This window comes from Pseudorca crassidens, chromosome 21 (assembly GCF_039906515.1).
Source record: "Pseudorca crassidens isolate mPseCra1 chromosome 21, mPseCra1.hap1, whole genome shotgun sequence".
Classification (NCBI taxonomy): Eukaryota; Metazoa; Chordata; class Mammalia; order Artiodactyla; family Delphinidae; genus Pseudorca; species Pseudorca crassidens.
The window spans coordinates 33,884,575-33,905,833 of NC_090316.1; the positions used below are offsets into that span (position 1 = coordinate 33,884,575).

Sequence of the window (21,259 nt, forward strand, 5' to 3'; positions counted from 1 at the left end):
GCCATTTAGAAAACAAGCTATACATCTGTAATAAAGCATAGTTTCCTATCTACTTTCAGGAAGACTAAAGGACTTAGAAATTAAAAACAAAAACTTATTTTCAGTTCTACTGTCTGAACGCATCAATTGTCTCCATTAATTTATCCTGATCTATCACCCAGGCAATAAAACATTTATTCTCATCCTCCCTCTTTCCATGATCACCTTGGTCCTCTATCTCCTTGCCAAGTGATTGTAATCACGTTCAAACTCACCAAGTGTAGATATTGAAAAGCAACAGAAGTGTTCTTTTTCTTTTTACCTGATTCCAACTAAAATCCAAATTGAACCTAAATTCAAGTCAAGAATATGTGGGCTATCTACTTTTTATATCCAACCTCTTCACAATCCACAATTATTTATTCACATTTGGCCCCAGTAGAAGGGGATTGGGCATAGGAAGGACAGTGGCAACTTGCAAAGGAATCTATTTGCTTTCTTTGGTCTGTGACACAGATTTGACTTATTCATCACCTTTGGTTCTACCGCCTGAATTTCAACAGGAGAAATTACAGCTCTGTGTTTTCTGCAGCAGACCAATTTAGCATCACAGAAGACGGTTTACTGTCATTTGCTTCCGCTACTAACTAGTGTCAGACAAACTAGCAAAGATTTTTTTGTTTTTTTAAGTAAGCAAAAATAAACTAAAATCAAGAGTGAACTAGGTTTGGATTCATTCAAGATTTGTTATTTGTTAGGTTTGACCTTGGGGAAGTATTCCACTCAAGTTGATTCACACAGTGTTACAAGGATTAAGTAGAGAAATCTTTGGTAACATACTTAGCAAGGAAGACACTGGGGTCCCGCCAAAACAGCAGCGATTCCAGAGAAGAATGGAGCTCCCCAGTGAAAGTCAGCCTCAGAATTCCCGCTGACTGGGTTCCTGTCAGCAAGACTGGATTGTTTTCACCTCTCAGCCATCAAGATAGTTCTGTAAAATAATCATTTATATTAATAACATAATTGGAGTGAGGTGGTTGATCTATTATCACCATATTTATTCACTCAATTTTCCTTCAATTGTTCCACCTATTTTTATATTTTATAAACGTATCTTTAAGAAGGTCTATACTCCTTTTCAGGAATATGTGAATATTGTAACAAATCCTTGATGAGTTTTGTTGAGTAAAATATTCGCATATTGAATTAATGCCATCCACAATGCTTTTCCTCTAATAAGAAACATTTTGTTTGGTATCAAATGAGTAATAAGAACTCTAATTTTACATTAATATTCATAAAAAGTAATGTCATCCATGAGCTTTTTCTCCATGTTATGTGGACAGTAGCACAGGAAGTATCTTGAGAATTTTATTCATAAAGAACATGTCAGTCCAGCCTGAGATTAAAAATTTAATAACTAGTATACAGATTTTAATATCTTTTTTGTCCATTGGTTTAGGATTTGAAGAAGATTTGGGAAATAATATTTCCATTGAAATTTTAATACAATTGTAACTTTTATAGAGATTACTTTCCTCTAATACTCATTTTAGGAGTTGTCACCATAAAAGAACTTAATGAATTTTTACTAATATTCAGGCAACTTTATTTTTTAGAGTAAGAGAAGTTGGTATTACCACTGTAGCTATTTGTAAGAGATAATATAAGGCAAACTCTTCCCCAGCAAACAACAACTGTCTGCAAATTCTTTTCCATAAATAATCAAAAAAAATTTGTTCAGAAATCATTTCAACAGATGCCAACCTATGAATAATTGCTATAACAAGGGAAACTTCCCTCATAGAGTTTTCCATATTTTGTGTGATTTGTAATCTGTAGTAAAAAGTGTTTATCATTATTTTTTTGTACAATGACCAAATCATATAATAAAACTTAAATGGGTGGAATCAAACAAAAATAGAATTTCTGTGATAAGAATACAAACATTCATACTGCTATTTTTTCTTTTTTTCTTTCTTCCCTCCTTTTCTTGTCCTGCTTTTAACACTCAAATGCAGAAGTCTAAATTCACCACAAGAGAGGCTGCTCTTAGAATGATGCAGAATATCAGGTGTTTCATTTGACATGGTATTAAGTTAGTTTTATTACAAATTGAATTTAATTGAAAGTTAAGGTGCTTAACATAGAGGTTGAAAGTAAGCATGTGAATAATGTTGAAAATGGAGATTTTACTTTTACTATAAATTCAATATTTAATCATTAAAGCAGTCATACATATAACAGTACTGTGATATAAAATAGAACCATAGGTTATATAATCTGCTTTAAAGGTCATTATGATAAATGAAAAAAATTTCATAATATAACTAGTAACTTTTGAAATGTAGTCCTTGGCATTTTTACTTGTTCATAAGAGCACTTTTTTTTTTAACCTGTGAAGTGTTTGTACTTTGATGTTGATCCATCATTATTTTTTGTTGTGAAAATTATCCAAGCCTCTCAAAATGCACTGAGGATATTTTTAAATTTTGTGTACTCTGTAAGGGTTTATATAACAAGGAAATTATTCTTTGACGTATGGTTTTAAAAAGATTTTTGTACAGTTATGAGCCTGTTCCCATTTACAGGGTAATATTTAAGCCACTTTTAATAATTCCTCATTGATACTGTTTTTTGAAGAATGTCAGATCCTTTTTCCAACATTAGAAATTTGTAACATTCAAGGACATGAAAGAAGGGGGCTGAGCTGGAAAGGGCCCTGGATCCAGTGCCCAGAATTTCCACATTATGCTGTCCCTCCTGGTGTTCAGTATGCAAGGTGATGCATGCACACTAAGCTGGAGTCATATTTAAAGCCAAAATCCAAGATAGTCTTCTCTGATATCAGAAAAAAATCAAGCTTGCTTACTATTATCATTAACATTGTTCTCTTTGAGTAGATGATGTAAAAACAAGAGAAAGAAAAAAGTATAAAATTGGTAAGAAATAAACAGCAGTAGCAAAGTGATTGTGTGTGTGCACATTTTACAAGTTTATACACAGAAATCCTAAGGTAAGCTAGTTGACACTTCAAAGGAGCAATACACACAATAGTAATATTAAGAATTATTAGACAGTAAATACCTATGGAAACAACCAATGTCTCGATAACAACAAAAATTCACAGAGCTAGACATCATCTATAAGTTCTTCAGATCTCTCCCTCTCACCTTCTCTGTCTGTATCTCTATATCATTGCTGATCAAAATAATATAAACTGCACTGGTAAACACTAAGGTTGGATAAAGAAACCATGTATTATAAATATGTCAGCCCTTCCTGAAAAAATATCTCCATAAAAATACTAACAGCTTTGTCAACTATGTAAACTTTAAATATGAAAAAGTGAAATGGAAATTGGGCAGAGATATTCTAAAATTTAGTAATACTGAGGAGGCCAGTCCTATTGGATACTGAAACATATTGCAGAGCTACAGAATTTATGGTATCATAGTAATTTGCACACACACAGCTCAACACAATAAAGACCAGAAATAGAAAACTTTTTTAACATATGATAAAAGTGGCATTCAAAATAAGTGGATAATCAATAGAGTATTAAGTAAATGACATTGGGATTGCTGGATAGTCATCTAAACAAAATCGTTCCTTCCCTCTCGTTCCTTCCCTCCTTCACTCTTTATAACAATTTAACTGCAAGTTAATCATCAATAGTAGATTTAAATACTAAAGATGCACCACAAAATTATTTGAAGAAATCATGGGATATTAAGCAATTATATTTTTGAAATCAGCATATTAAAAATGTAATCTTGAAGTCATATTTCTGCGATACATCAAAGTACAATTTTTGAATGAAAAATGCTAATGTAAAAAACTTAAAGCATAAAAAATTCAAACTGAGAAAATATTTGCAACCTATACACATGAATAGGGCATGTTTCCTTAACACCAGTTGATACGGATACAAGACAAACAGGGATTTTACTGACAGGTCATTAGGAAAAAAATACTGAAACATAAATACAAATAACATTTACACAAATATTCTCACTGTAAATAATAATTTGAAAATTAAAATCAACATATATATATATAACTACAAATTAAGAAAGATAGTGTGATAATAACTTGCTGCTCAGAGTGTGGAGTGAGGAACACTCCCATAACAAGAACCACTCCCAGTTTTGGTCCAGTTAATTAGCTAATATCTATCAGAATTATCACATGTCACATAATTTGATTTAGCAACTCAATGTTTAAGATTTTACATCCAACTATGAGCCCATGGGTATATATGTAAAGATAGGTATGCACAATACAATGCTATTCATTCGGGTATGTTTGTAGTAACAAATTATACAAACCAATTTAGTGTCCAACAACACAAAACTAACGAAGTATATTATCCTCTTGCAATGAAGTACTATGAAACTGAAAAAACAAACAAACAAAAACAATGTGTCACAGCCATCACTGATATGAACCCCACCCCCAGAGCAAAATGCTATATGGAAAGAGTTTGTAGAACAGTGTCTATGGTGTGTAGCATCTAGGATGGAAGAAGTAATGGAAAAGGTGAATGACAATTACTGGATTACTACACAAGCAACACTTGACAGTTGCTTCTTCTATGGTGGCATTTGTGGAAATCTGAGTCCCAGAGGACAAAAGGTCACTGGAAGATTAACTTTCATTTTGGTTTATACACATACACATATACGTCTATATACACATATATATGTATAGACATATGTACATATACAGATATATATAGATGCCTTCACTGTTTGAATTTTATTTTACCTTTGCAAATATTATCTATTCAATAAATTCCTAACAATTTAAAATATATTTATAACATGCGAACTTAGTTAACCTATTTGAAACTAAAACTTAGTTTAGGTCTAAAGAAAGTGTTGTTGCATTCTACTTGAATTTTAAAATAATTGTGTTTTGAAAACACACCAAATCAAAACATGTATTAGTAACAGAAAATGTTACTTATAAAATGATTTTGAGTGGTTTCTGTAAGTTTCATGAAATCAAAGTACTACACAGTAAGAATATGCTCTGGGCTCAAAAATAAATGAAAAACAATCAGTTATAACAAACAGCTTGAAGAATCTTTGAACGACTGATGTATATTGCCATGCTTGAGATGTTTAGAAAGGAAGACAGGAAATTTCTGTTCCTAATAAATAATTCCTGGCCATTGTATTATTTTATAAATGGTTTCTGACTTTCAAGAATATCATTTAACAGCTAACAGCAAGACAGACCATAGAGATAGAACCAAATTTCCTTTTGACGTATGACTTTCAAAGTTATAGTTTCCTTTTGATCCAAATATATATTAGATTATCTTTTTCCATTCAAACTCTTGACATTTTGCTACTAAGTTGAAGCCCAGCCTCATAGCTAATGACATTACCTTAACATGAGTTCACTTGGTGAAGTTTTAGAACAAGGACTTTTGGAGTGGAACAGAGTTTTCTTCCTTTCTTTCCCAGAGTGGCCAATTTCAGTGGCTACTCTGAGATATATGTAAATATGCATTCCAATACAAGTTAACATATTGTTGTTAACTTGTAATGGTAATGTATTTCAAGTGTTCGTGTGCAGTCAATATGGAAATTGAATTTCATCTGCAAGCAGAAAGAAGTTACCTCTTCTAAATGAAGAGTTTATGAATATGGAAATGTGAGGCTAAATCATAGTATGACCATCTTTTCTGAGAGATATTTAATTACCTGAAAGAAGCATGAGACATTGTCATTTGTAAGGAAAAATGATAGCCTGTAATAAAAAGAAGGAATGCTAAGGATGTATTTTAACAATATATTATTAAAGAGAGTGAAATAGGATATGGAAACAGTGAAGGACTCCAGAGGAATAAATTACATGCAGCTCAGACTCTCTCACTACCTACCTGTATGACTACTATTTTCTCTTGATTAGCTATTAACTGGTTATAATACATGCCTTATCTCCTTCCAATATTTTTTGTAATGAAGAAATGGAAAATATATATGGAAGTCATTTTTAGAGCTTTAAAAAAAAACCCTTGAATATATCATTTTCATTTCATTTCAAATTCTGGAGTTTTTTTTTTTTTTTTCAGTACGCAGGCCTCTCACTGTTGTGGCCTCTCCCGTTGCGGACCACAGGCTCCGGACGCGCAGGCCCAGTGGCCATGGCTCACGGGCCCAGCCGCTCCACAGCATGTGGGATCTTCCCAGACCGGGGCACGAACCCGTGTCCCCTGCATCGGCAGGCGGACTCCCAACCACTGCGCCACCAGGGAGGTATATTTATTATTTGATAGCCATGATGGCATTGGTAACAATAACCAAGTAATTAAAAGAGAATCTCATCATTATTCACTTAATGACTTTTCATGACTAAATAATTTGCCACTAAATAATTTGTCCTGGAAAAGAAGGAAGCTTGGTTTCTTTTCCCACTGGAAAAGGGGAAAATATAACAGGATCACTAAACCTCTTAAAAGAGTGGGAGAAGTACCGATGAATGTCTCTGCATCCAATTTTTCACTGAACAATAAATGTACTCTCAAATTTCTATGTTGTTGAAGGAAAAAAGTTTTTGTTTGACTGAAGAGGCAGGTCCGCACTGTCCTCCCCAGCTGCTTTCGGCTCTTTTGGGGAAAGCTTTCCTCTAATTCTGTTCATCGGTAGCAGCAACAGCTGGTCCTCCTCCCTCTGATGGAGACTGCCGTCATTTCCTTTCCCACCCCAGCTGATGAGGGTGTCTATTATTTATGATCATTAGATTACACTCATCCCTCAGCATTCGGGCAGGTATACAAAAACAAATCAGCACATCAATCTTTTCCTCCCGAGTTTCCAGTCTACGAATTCACACCTGCCCCTTTCCCCTATTTATTAGGCAGAAGCCTGTATCCACAGATGGGCCTTACAGCAGGAAGGAAAGGAAAAACAAAATTTAAAAGCATGAAAACCTACAGATAATTCTGTCATCTTGTTCATATTATTAAAAAAAGAAAGATCATTAGCACTTGATATTCTATGGTTGCAAGTCATCCTCAGCAGTGTTTCATTTTCACTGAATGTCGTTTAGATGCAAATATGTCAGGACATATAAATACCAAGGATATGATTTATATGTTCAAATTGTTTAAAATACATAGAGAAAGAAAATACTTTTGATGCAGTAAAGAAATAAACATTTCTTTTCGAAACACTGAGTAGCCCTAACAGATATTTTAGCATCTGGGAGAAGGACTAAAACACAGGTCTTTTCCAAAGTAGACATATTGAAGTGTTTTAAAGAAAATGAACCAGAGCATATCCCTCTTTAAATAACTCCATGGTTTTCAAAATAGTGTTTCTCTTATACAAAGTGTTACAAAGCCAGAAGTATTTCTACAGTCCTACCCACGTGTATAAAATCACCTGATGTTCAGTGAATTTTTAGATACTGATCGCATTAAAACTGCAGTTTGAATTGATTTAACTGAACTTTTTGGCTTCCTACAAGAAACATAATTTGATGGACAGTATGTTTATCTTTAATATAAGAAAAATAAAACTAAGTTTAGTAACTTTTGAAATGTAATAAGATGAATCAAAGTTGAGGCCAGAGATTTCTTTTAGGGTTCTTATTAACAAGGCCACTGCAAATAAATGAAAAGTAAAAATGGTGAGAGTAAAGCCCTGTGAAGAGGGCATCATTTCTGTACTAAAGATAGATGTTTAAACACATGCCCTCAACATGGCCTTCACCTGAATTTCCAGCAGCAGCTGCACCTGAAAGTGTACTCAAGGTAGATAACTCTGGAAAAAACACTGAAAGTGGAAAAAAAAATTACTTTCTACACGTTTAGTTCAACATTATAATTATGTAAAAATAAATATAACATTAATTCTGATAATATTCTCAACATGTCATCTATTTATAATTTCCCTGCTTTCAGGTAGCCTATACAGAATCTCACCAAGGTTAAAGTGAAACTAAGGCAAAAGCTGAATATTAGTCCTAAAGAAATAAGGTTTGAATGAAGTATCTTTTATTTTTGAATTATGTTTAGACTCTATTGAAAGTCTAAACCCACTTAATTATAAGGATTTTAAAATCCAAAATTCACTTCTAGTGGCCCCTTTCTCTATCACTATTTATGTCTGTATCGACATCTACAGCAATATCTACATCTATAGTCTCATTTATATTCCTTATTTTATCCCTATATTTATTCATATGCAAAGCAATGTAACTATTTCAAGGGTCTCAGACTAACAAAGCATTACTAGATTTTGTTTTCCATAAAATTGTCAGTTTGTTAAAAATAAGCCTGTGTTAGGTGGATTCTATCAAACATTTAAAGAGTTAACACCTACGCTTCTGAAACTCCTCCAAAAAAGTTCAGAGGAAGGAACACTCCAAAGCTCATTCTACAAGGCCACTATCAGGCCTGATACCAAAACCAGACAAAGATATCACAAAAAAAGGAAATTACAGGCCAATATCACAGATGAACACAGACACAAAAATTCTCAACAGAATAGTAGCAAACCGAATCCAACAACACAGTAAAAGGATCACCATAATCAAGTGGGATTTATCCCAGGGATGCAAGGATTTTTCAATATTCACAAATCAATCAGTGCGATACACCACATCAACAGATTGAAGAATAAAAACTGTATGATCATTTCAGTATATTCAGAAAAAGCTTTTGACAAAATTCCACACCCATTTATGATAAAAACTCTCTAGAAAGTGGGAATACAGGGAACCTATATCAACATAAAAAAGGCCATATATGACAAATGACAGCAACACAATAAAGGCCATATACAACAAACCCACAGCAAACATCATTCTCAAAGGTGAAAAACTGGAAGTATTTCTTCTAAGATCAGGAACAAGACAAAGATGCCCACTGTCGCCACTATTAACATAGTTTTGGAAGTTCTAGCCACAGCAATCAGAGAAGAAAAAGAAATAAAAGGAATCCAGATTGGAAAGGAAATAAAACTGTCACTGTTTGCAGATGACGTACTATACATACAAAACCATAAAGATTCTACCAGAGCAAGATCCTTTTTGACCCACCTCCTAGAGAAATGGAAATAAAAACAAAAATAAACAAATGGGGCCTAATGAAACTTAAAAGCTTTTGCACAGCAAAGGAAACCATAAACAAGACAAAAAGACAACCCTCAGTATGGGAGAAAATATTTGCAAATGAAGCAACTGACAAAGGATTAATCTCCAAAATATACAAGCAGCTCATGCAGCTCAATATCAAAGAAACAAACAACCCAATCCAAAAATGGGCAGAAGACCTAAATAGACATTTCTCCAAAGAAGATATACAGAGTGCCAACAAACACACGAAAGGATGCTCAACATCACTAATCATTAGAGAAATGCAAATCAAAACCACAATGAGGTATCACCTCACACCAGTCAGAATGGCCATCATCAAAATATCTACAAACAATAAATGCTGGAGAGAGTGTGGAGAATAAGGGAACCCTCTTGCACTGCTGGTGGGAATGTAAGTTGATACAGCCACTATGGAGAACAGTATGGAGGTTCCTTAAAAACTAAAAATAGAACTACCATATGACCCAGCAATCCCACTACTAGGCATATACCCTGAGAAAACCATAACTCAAAAAGAGTCATGTGCCACAATGTTCATCGCAGCACTGTTTACAATAGCCAGGTCATGGAAGCAACCTAAGTGTTCATCAACAGATGAACAGATAAAGATGTGGCACATATATACAATGGAACATTACTCAGCCATGAAAAGAAACGAAATTGACTTACTTGTAGTGAGGTGGATGGACCTAGAGTCTGTCATACAGAGTGAAGTAAGTCAGAAAGAGAAAAACAAATACTGTATGCTAACACATATATATGGAATCTAAAAAAAAAAAAAGGTTCTGAAGAACCTAGGGGCAGGACAGGAATCAAGATACAGACATAGAGAGTGGACTTGAGGACATGGGGAGGGGGAAGGATAAGCTGGGACGAAGTGAGAGAGTGGCATGGACATGTATACACTACCAAATGTAAAATAGATAGCTAGTGGGAAGCAGCCGCATAGCACAGGGAGATCAGCTCAGTGCTTTGTGACCACCCAGAGGGGTGGGATAGGGAAGGTGGGAGGGAGATGCAAGAGGGAGGGGATATGAGGATGTATGTATATGTATAGCTGATTCACTTTGTTATACAGTGGAAACTAACACAAAAATGTAAAGTAATTATACTCCAATAAAGATGTTAAAAGAAAAAAAAAAAGATTCTACCAGAAAACTACTAGAGCTCATCAATGAATTTGGTAAAGTTGCAGGATACAAAATGAATGCACAGCAATCTCCTGCATTCCTACACACTGACAACGAAAGATCAGAAAGAGACACCACACACAAAAATGAACTCAAAATGCATTGAAGACCTAAATGTAAGGCCAGACACTTTAAAACTCTTAGAGGAAAACGCAGGCAGAACACTCTCTGACATAAATTGCAGCAAGATCTTTTTCGATCTACCTTCTTGAGTAATGAAAATAAAAACGAGCATAAGCAAATGGGACCTAATTAAACTTAAAAGCTTTTGCACAGCAAAGGAAACCATAAACAAGAAGAAAAAACAACCCTCAGAATGTTAGAAAATATTTGCAAACGAAGCAACTGACAAGGGATTAATCTCCAAAATATACAAACATCTCATGCAGCTCAGTATAAGAAAAACAAAAAACCCAATCAAAAAATGGACAGAAGACCTAAATAGACATTTCTCCAAAGAAGAAATACAGATGGCCAACAAACACATGAAAAGATGTTCAACTTTACTACTTATTAAAGAAATGCAAATCAAAACTACAATGAGGTTATCACCTCACACCAGTCAGGATGGCCATCATCAAAAACCTACAAACAATAAACGCTGAAAGAGGGTGTGGGGAAAGGGGAACCCTCCTACATTGTTGGTGGGAATGTAAATTGATTCAGCCACTATGGAGAACAGTATGGAGATTCCTTAAAAAACTAAAAACAGAACTACCAAATGCTCCAGCAATCCCACTCCTGGGCATATATATGGAGAAAACCATAATTCGAAATGATACATGCACCCCTGTGTTCATTGCAACACTATTTACAATAGCCAAGACATAGAAGCAACCTAAATGTCCATCAACAGGGAAATGGATAAAGAAGATGTCATACATACATACAATGGAATATTACTCAGCCATAAAAAAGAATGAAATAATGCCATTTGCAGCAACATGGATGGACCTAGAGATTGTCATACTGAGTGAAGTAAGTCAGCCAGAGAAAAGCAAACATCATATGATATCGCTTATATGTGGAATCTTCAAAAAGTCTACAAGTGAACTTATCTATTGTACAAAACAGAAACAGAGTCACAGATGTAGAAAATAAACTTATGGTTACCAGGGGGTAAGGGGGGGAGGGATACATTGGAAGATTGGGATTGACACATACACACTACTATCTATAAAATAGATAATAAGGGCCTACTATATAGCACAGGGAACTCTCCTCAATACTCTGTAATGGCCTATATGGGAAAAGAATCTAAAAAAGAATGTATATATGAATATGTATAACAGATTCACTTTGCTGTACACCTGAAACTAACACAACATTGTAAATCAACTATACCCCAATAAATTTTTTTTAAAAACCTGTGTTATAAGTCTTCTAAAATGACACAAGTCATCTAACAATATTCAGTTCTATATATAGAAGACATTGTCCCAGGAAACAGAATATGTAATTACTCTGCAAATAATGTCTTCTGTAGCCTGTGGTGTACTGAAATTTCTATGAAGAATGCCAACTAAGCCTACATGACTATTCCTGCTAATAGTATTGGTCTTATGATAGCCTGAACTAAGAATCATGGGAAAGATCACACATTTGTCTAAAAGCAGCAGACAATAAAAAATCCTAAAATATGAGCTATAATTAAACTTACTACGTTTTATTCTATTGCTAATAAATTATGGAAGTGACGATAAATGTTGTCTCATGTTTGAAGTAACTTAAATGTCTTAGTTTCCATTTTTTGTTTGTACAGAAAATCTAATTTACTTTTAAAAAGTAAATGCTTCTTTAAAGGTCATGTGATAGGACTACTACAAACTTGGGAAACGGAAGCACAACATATAGACATCCCGTTGTTAATGGCAGAATGCTATTGTTAATATTGGTTATTGCTATTGCTAGTGTATCTGAAGTTAAACCAGTGTTAAGGGAGAAAAGTAAATAATTCAAGTCTTCACTTAACCAATTTAGTCGTGTGGTTTGAACAAGTTATTCAAACTTCTAAATTAGAGTTTTCTTACCTCAAAAATGCAAATGACAAGACTGGCTCATATTGGGGTTCCTACCTTGAGAAAGTCAATTTATTCAAAGATTTCAGTCTAGTCACTGAATTACATGAGTATCTTAAACAACGGCAACTCTTAACTACTATCATTTCGTATTTGAAAAATTTATGTTGAAATGCTCAAATTTTGGCAAGTGACAGAATACCAAGAGTTACACTTGGAGAAAAATATTTTAGAGATTATAGCAATGCTTTAATGTTCTTCCATCACTGATGAAGTTCTTTACAAGTCCTTTGCCCAATTCTGAATTAGACTGTTCACTTATTTGTTGTTATTGTTGAGTATTGGGTTTTCTTTATATATTCTGGACGTTTTTCTTTCTTTAAGATCAGTAGGAATGTCCCCCTCTGTGTTTCTTCAAGAACAATATCTACCACTTTATTTCTTCCTATGAATGTGTCACGTTTTCCCATTTCTTTGTAAGCCTTGTGATTTTTGTTGAAAATTGGCATTCTGTAAAACGAAAAACAGTCACCTCTCCCAGTCTTTACAAACTTGCTTTGTGCTAGGGAAGAATGTCATTAGTTAGCAGGGCATGTTCTGAGCCTTGGGATCAACCTGGTTCCAAGGTGTAAAATCTTCTAACATCTCTTCTGGCCATGCCTCCCTCCACATTTCTGTGTGTTCTTTTGCCCATTCCCCATATGCAAACACGTTTTAAAATGACTTTTCTCTCCCAGGCTTCTTCTCAGTACCTTAGATGTTCTATCATTACTCCACCCATAATCTTTTGTCCCCGCTGACTGCGGGTCTGTAGCCCCTTTCGGCTTTCACAGGCTGTGCCCACTGCTTCCCACAGCTTTTCAGAGCCTGAAATCCCAGCTCTGCAGATTTCCCCGTCAGAGTTTTCAGTTAGGTGGAACAGAACCCAATCCCTCAGGTAGCCCCCAAGCAGGTTAGAACAGGGTAACTAAGGTTTACTCTGTTCCCTGCAACTAAAAAGGAGGGAAATGGGCCAGAGGGTCGCCTCATACACCCCACCGTGCTGCACTTTGGGGCGTCGGAGCAGGGGCTAGTAAAACGCCGTCCATTTTGAATGCGTCATTTTCTTGACTGACCATTTTCCAGAGTTTCAGCTCGTCTCCAGTTGCGTCTTCAGTGTTGCTGTGGGCAACAAGGGCCTGAAGCTTCTTACCGCACTGCCTTGATAGCCTCACTCTATAGCTGTGCTTCAAGTATTTTGCTCACCCACTGGCGTGTCAAGTAAATTGATGAGTGGGTTTTCACCTAAGACCAAATGTCAACATATGACTTTTTTTTTTTTTTTTTTTTTTTTTTTTTTTGCGGTACGCGGGCCTCTAACTGCTGTGGCCTCTCCCGTTGCAGAGCACAGGCTCCGGACGCGCAGGCTCAGCGGCCATGGCTCACGGGCCCAGCCGCTCCGCGGCATGTGGGATCTTCCCGGCCCGGGGCACGAACCCGCGTCCCCTGCATCGGCAGGCGGACTCTCAACCACTGCGCCACCAGGGAGGCCCAACATATGACTTTTTATACGGTATATAGTCTAGTATGTTTGAGGTTAAATAAAAGCATTTATGCCAAAAAGGGGTTTAGTCCAAAAAACTTATATGGTAAAAAGTTATCTGTACTGAAGATGTAAGAGCTAATGCTATAGAAGGATCATTATGGGAATGCCTCTTTGACTACCATCACCCTTATTCCACACCTCAAACAGCATACTGCAGCAATTCATTTTCCATCTCAGTGACCTACTGCTTGTGGGTTCTTGGGCAGAAGACGTCGCAATGAATTACAGTAATATACGATCTTTTATATTACAATATAGTTAGTTAATTTGCCTTTTATTAAGTGCTAGATTGAATAAATTCATTCTTAGCCACCCTACTTCGTATAAACATCATGATGGAAATGCCATAACGAACATGATACTGGATACATGTGCAGTTTCAAAGTTTAAACAATATGTGATCCTGAACTTTCATATGTAAATGTTGGAGGTCTTGAGGATCTACTTAAAATGTTTGAAATCCACTGTTACTTACTGCCAGAGCAATCAATCTCACTTTTAATACTTTCACTTCCCTTGAACTTCCCTTTTTCCATGATTGGTATTTCCACAGTATCTCAGCTTATCCATCATTTTATTTTAGTAACACATCCATCTTGTCTAAAAGTAACACAAGATAGTCTTGAAGGTTACAGTGAAATTGTTATCACTTGACAACAAAAATGCAATCTTTTCTTTTTATACATGTAAAATAAATCTGTCTCAGCTTTACTACTAGTAAGATAAAGATGTAGAAGTATTTCCCTTGTGAAAAAAATTTTGCCTTTACCTCAGACTTACTTATCACTATTTCCTAATGACTTTAAAACAGATATATATTGCAGTTTTTATACATACTTACAATCCTATTTTTATTTTGCATGCTAATTTTTAAAGAAAAAGCAAACAGCTAGGAATTATATCATCTATTTCATGTGGTAATTATAGTAATTATATTGTTTACTCCTTTAAGCATCTAGAAGAGTTCTCATACCATGTTAAGCATCATATAAGTTACTGATAGGAGGCAGAATAAAAGCTATCTTGTTCAAATAGATACACAAGTTTTGAATATTTCAATTATGTTTATTGGCATTGAATGCTGCTTTTCTATCTAAAAGATGTTGATTTTTACTGAAATATCCCATAATTTTTCAGTATCTACCCAGTTCTCTTCTTACATTATGGTTGTATCTTTGGGAAAAAATAAGATCAAATATTTTTTCGCACAATATGCTCTTCTGGAGTCAGTGTAAAGGGCAGCTAAATAGCCATTCTAAATTATCAGACACTATTTTAAGAATGCATTGATCTGCACCTGAAGTCAGTATTCTCACATCACCAGATTAATGTCAACCTAGTTTTTTAAAAAGTTGAAGGCACGTTTTTTCAAACACAGGTATGCATCAATATTTTTGGCACTCTCAGTCTGAAATTCCAGATTATATATTCCCTGGTGTTGAGAACCACAGGCTGTGTTCTAAGTGGAACTCCTTTATCTCAGTGCTTAGATGGGTCTTCTTATTTGGAAGGCCACACAATTATAGTGCAGTTACGGATTTGGGTCAATAAAGTTTGATATGATCTTTTTCTTGTTTCACACCAGAATCCTCAGATGGTTTTTCGCTCAAAACCATTGCTCTGTGTTTTTCTCTTTTGTCACTGCTAATCATGGTCTTCTTTAAATGTAGGTTTTGTTTTGTTTTTTGTTTTGCCCTGCCTGTACTATCAATACAGTATTCTGAATGCCTTTCAACATGACTCTAATGATTGATTTGTTTTATCCCTTGGCTAGTTTTAGCTCTGTCTTACCCCTGGGAATTTTCCAAGGGTTGGCCTTTGTCTTGTTTTTTTATGCACTGTGTCCGAAGAGATCACTTGTAGTCTTGTTTTTTTCCCCTATTTTCAGTTCTGAAGTAAAGTCTTCAAAATCTTTGTTTCCCCTCTGGCCCTCCTTTCGTTTGTTTTATGGTGCTGGGTTTAAGTGCAGGCATTTTGATATAAGTGAAAATTAATTTTGCAAGCAATAACCACAGCCTATATGGTACTAACTATAAGGATAACCACTATTTGTACTGAATCAGTTTTTACTTAACAATTCCTTAACAATATACCTAGATTACTGAGCAGGACCGTATGTCAGGTGCTAACCTGAATGTGAGAAAGATCATAAAAAGAGGAATGTGAAGCTTTTGGCTACCTAGTGAAGACATCTAACTTCTTGGAAAGGAATGTTATGTTATACTGTTGTTTTTTTAATTTATTTTTGGCTGTGCTGGGTCTTTTGTTGCTGCTCATGGGCTTTTCTCTAGTTGCGGCAAGTGGGGGCTACTCTTCGTTGGGGTGCGCGGGCTTCTCACTGCGGTGGCCTCTCATGTTGCGGAGCACAGGCTCTAGGTGTGCGGGCTTCAGCAGTTGTGGCTCGCAGGCTCAGTAGTTGTGGCTCACGGGCTCTAGAGAGCAGGCTCAGTAGTTGCAGCACACGGGCTTAGTTTGCTCCGCGGCATGTGGGATCTTCGTGGACCAGGGCTCGAACCCGTGTCCCCTGCATTGGCAGGCGGACTCCCAACCGCTGCGCCACCAGGGAAGCCCCATGTTATATTGTTGAAAGCAACATAAGTGATACCATATTTTCTAAATATCCCTGGGATTATATAAATGCCCCTTAACAGTTCTCTTCTGACACAGCTTTCAGGCTTGTTCTACTCTTTTACCTGAATCTTCCTGATACTCTCAGCAACACTGTGTGACACAGTGATTTTTATTTTTCTTAAATGATCGGATAGAAATTTATGTCATAGCTAAAAATAATACTTATTATAATTACTAAGAGAAATTGTGACAATATAGTGATTATTATAATTATATGTATACTATATAAATCATTTATCAATCAATATGTAAGTAAAATTATATATAAATACAATTGTTAATATAATGCTTGAACTCTCAAGCTCAAAAACTTTCAAAAGATATTAACTTGTTCATAAATCAAACCCAAAATTGTTTAATTTTTAAGGATTTCCATAATTTTGCAGGACACCAGCATTTCAATCCCATCACATAGTTCTGACACACTATTTTATGGCTGGATCTCCTTATAATGTCTACACTCCTATCTATCCAGATACTTACCCCCATCACTTGCTTGTCTCTAAGACTGATGACACCTCTCCCTCAGTGCTCACCTTATGTCCCCCATCTCACTGATCTCTTCTCACCAGATCTAGATCCTTGCTCTTATATTATGTACAGCAATAGCTTTGAATATTTTATATAACTACCCCTTAAAGAACTTTACAAACTGTCAAATCCCTTGCACGTATAATTTGTCAAATTTTTCTTCACAAAATTCAGCAGTTGTAAGTAAATAATTTCTGATATATTGTATATATGGTGATTCTAAACAAAAATTATTATATTATTTAAAATGTAATCAAGTTTATGTATCATAGCTATTTGGTACCATATTTCATTAATTTAAAAACTATGTCAAAAGTCTCTGTAAGACCCAAAAAAGGTCATTCTTGCTTTTCTTTGAAGGCATATTTATAATTCCAAAAATTTAAACTGTTTTACGCTTAAAATATTTTATTGATTTTCTCTAGAAAAATATATATACATATTAAACTGCATTTATGTATGTGTACCTATGTGTACACTCATTATTTCATGTAATTATAAGGGTCCAATATTTAAATAAATTTTCTCAGGATTAAGTAGTAATAATTATTACTTATGTATATAATTGGTTTAAATAAATGCCTATGTCATGCATAAATATTAAATACAAATGAAATGAACATTTTTTCAAAATACATCTTAAATTAATAAGCCTTTGAATTTAGTTTATGGATCTCTAAGTCAATATTATTTATTGGTTGAATATGGCAGTGTTCTGCATCAACTCTACTTTTCTTTTTCAACTTTGTTACCATAACCAGTGAGAAAACGTCTTCACATAAATAAGTAAAACAGAAAGAAATGTGCTGTGATATAGCAGTGTCACAGTTACTTAAACCCCTACTGATTTAAAACTCAAAAATCATATAGTACTCTATCATCAAAAATAAACCCTATGTTTCATTGGTTAATAGCTTGGTTCTGGTTTTACTCAATTTTTGCCCTGAGCCAAGAGTTGAAGACCACTTGACTTGAAATAAATGTGTTTCCTAGTCACTAGTCTCACATTTTCTCAATACAAACACCAGTATGCAGTGCATCTTCTTTATACATTGCTCCAGGATATGTTACACTCAGGGCAATGCCTAGACTAAGAAAGAAGAAATGCCTTTCTTTAGAAAATGGGTAAATGCTGGTATAACCTGGCCGATTAATTTTAAGGAAAGTATGTACAGAGGTTGAAGATGTGATGTTAACGTCTTTTAAGTTATCTGTATGTATATACTCAGGACATTTTGGCATACCCTCAGAAATATGTGGACCCCATTTTGAAGACCACTGCTCTCCAGACCAGTGCTTTTCCAGCACTGGAAAAGCAGTCCAAAAATTAGGTCGTAATTTTAAGCTGACTGTGCTACTCATTGTCGTTTTATGAACATTTTAGTTCCTCAGGTAAGGTAGCATCACTTGAGTTATACTTAGTTTATGTCCTATACTTCTTGATACTAAACCATATCGTTCAGTGCAGATTAGAATCCCAAATATATATGTGCTTAATTACCATTTTTAAAAGCATCAGTAAAAAAAAAAAAAGGGGGGGGCCAAAAAAGCCCAAAAATCAAAAAAAAAAAAAAAAAAAAAACCACATACGATTGTGGTCATTTTTAAATGTTTATGCCAAAAATATTTTACATTCCAACCTCAGACCATTCTAATTTATTTTGACTACAACTATAAATTAGATTACAGCCTCCTACTGAATGGAAATTTAGATAGACTGCAAATTAGTAAAAGTCATTACATTTAAATTCAGTCTGTAACACAGTCAAATCCACATGTGCACTGTTTTCCCACAGGTATCCACATAAATTCTGACAACTATATTTATGGTTACACTTATGTTTTATGTATGTGTGTATTATATTTATAGAGCTTTATTTTGTTTTCACAATTGGATATTCCTTAAGGGCTAGTGTCACTTTTTTTTTTAAGCTGTATTTGGTTTTTGAAATAGTCAACACATATAAAGAAGAAAAAGACATTTGGGGGAAAAACCCACTATCAATTTATTTCAGAGTTTTAGAACTCAATAGTTTTTTTTCATAATTTTCTTCATTTTTATATCATCTTACTACATGTGTTGAACATATTCAAACATCTACCTTTAAATAGATTCCACATTCTAATGCATTTCCTTAATTTATTTCAATTTTAATTTAATTTTAACTTTGATGCTCATTCAGACAATCAGCATAATCTTTATTCTGCTAAACTATTCGTTTTACATCATAAAAATGTTTGTGAACACTTATCTTAGCCTTTTGCTGCTGCTTAACTAGGCAACAGTTTTCAAATTTACATAAATATCTATAAAACTATTCCTCCACATTAATAATCACATTTTTATTATTGACTTCCAATATTTCTACCTAATTTTAAGATTCAAGAACTAGTCACAATTTAGTTGACTTTCTGAAGGGTTTCATACAAAACTTGTTCTCTGAAGATTACTACAGAATCCATTAATCTTTTTTTCATGGTAGATAATTTTTTTATATCCCAAAATTGCTGACTTTGTGTTTCAAGGTAACAATATATATTAAACTATTTGTCTCTAGTCCTTTCCCAAATACCATTGAAATAAACAAAATATTAAGAATATAATCTGTAACAGTTTTGAAAAATAGAAATAGTTGACCTTAATTATGAAATCATGAAATTCATAGATGATGTAACATAATGCTATGAAACTGAGAAAAAATAAGATATTTACAAATATGGCCACATTTCATACGGTGGAAAGAAGAACCCTATCTAAAATATAACAATATCAGTTCTGTTTCAGCTCCAACATGTAAAAAAGTCACCACTCCTGTCCTTACCACAAGAAACTGGACAGACTGAAAAGAAGCAACTCTTCCTGGACCCACAAGAGGACAGAGATTGCAGGGTAATCTGCCACCTGAAATTGGAGGTACAGGCTCATCTAATAAGAACCAGCCAAAATCTCTTTACCTGGAGCAGAAGCTGCTGGAACCATAATTGTTAGGAACATTTAAATGATAATTTTGATGAACTGCTTGGGAATGAATGTAGACTTGTGTTGGAAGGAAAAGCTGCTGGGGACAGCAGTCTTAGAAGTGTCCTATACTCTTGTGGGCTCTACCTGTAGGAAAACTACTAGGTTCTCATGATGAGGTTCTAAGAACGTCCCCCACATGGCTCCAGGGAGGAGGGGAAGAATAATCATTGTGAGCCATAAATAAAGTCTCCTTTGTGTATTTCACATAGACTTCTCCATAACTCTCCACAGGGAAAACTTTGCCAGAGACTTATCTCTACTGGGGAAAGACCATTCCTCTGACTGCAGCCCCTTTTATCCTTCCTGACTCATGAAGGGCAAAACAAAACAAAAACCTACAATGAATAAAGCTCAAGGCTTCAGAGTAATAGGGCATGCTGCAGCCAGAGAAGGAAGCTGGCGTTAGAGGGGGAAAAAGCTATTCCACTGAGGAGAAAGACTTATGAAGGTCACAGTTCCAAAGGATGAGCCCATTAAATGACTGAGACATGAACAGAAGATTGTAGAACACCTCCACTACCCCACACCTTACTACCACAGCAATAGGGCACCGGTATAGTACCAGTGGTAGTTGAAAAGCAGAAAGATACAGACTTTCTTTGAGGAAGATTACCTAGGGAAGCCTAAAGTCAAGAGATAAGACAAAACAAGGATACCAGGGGAATGTGAAATGCGAAACCTCTGGCACCTATAGCCAAAGCAAATATTAAACAGGGCCCAACTCTTAGCCAGAGTAACAAAACCTCACAATAGAAACGTCTATTTGCCTCAATAGCCATAACTGATACATAATATCTGACTTTCAACAAAATTACAAGGTTGCAAGACATGACTAAAGGCAAGATAAAACAGTCTGAAGAAACAAAGCAATCATTAGACCAGAGGCAGATATGACACAAATGTTGGAATTGTTAATAAAAAATTTGAAATCACTATGAATAATATGTTAGGTGCTCTAATGGAAAGAGTAGTCTACCATGCATGAACACAAGGGTAATGAAAGTAGGTGAAAGTTCTAAGAAAGAGGCAAAGGGAAATGCTAGAAATCAAAAACACTGTAATAGAAATGAATACCTTTGATGGTCAGTAAACAAGCTGAGGATAGAATCAAGCAACTTGAAGATAAGTGAATAGAAACTTCCCAAACTGAAATGCAAAGCAGGGAGAAAAGGAAAAAAAAAAAGAA

The 21,259-nt window shown here is 35.0% G+C and overlaps 1 long non-coding RNA gene across 1 annotated transcript in view; it reads right to left on the reverse strand.

Moving 5' to 3' along the window:
- Positions 1 to 827: 827 nt before the first annotated feature.
- Positions 828 to 21,259, reverse strand: part of LOC137215879 (uncharacterized) — a 159,316-nt gene continuing 138,884 nt past the window's right edge. The window contains exon 4 of the long non-coding RNA XR_010939464.1: positions 828 to 970. This is a non-coding gene — a long non-coding RNA (uncharacterized lncRNA). The remainder of the gene's footprint in view (positions 971 to 21,259) is intronic.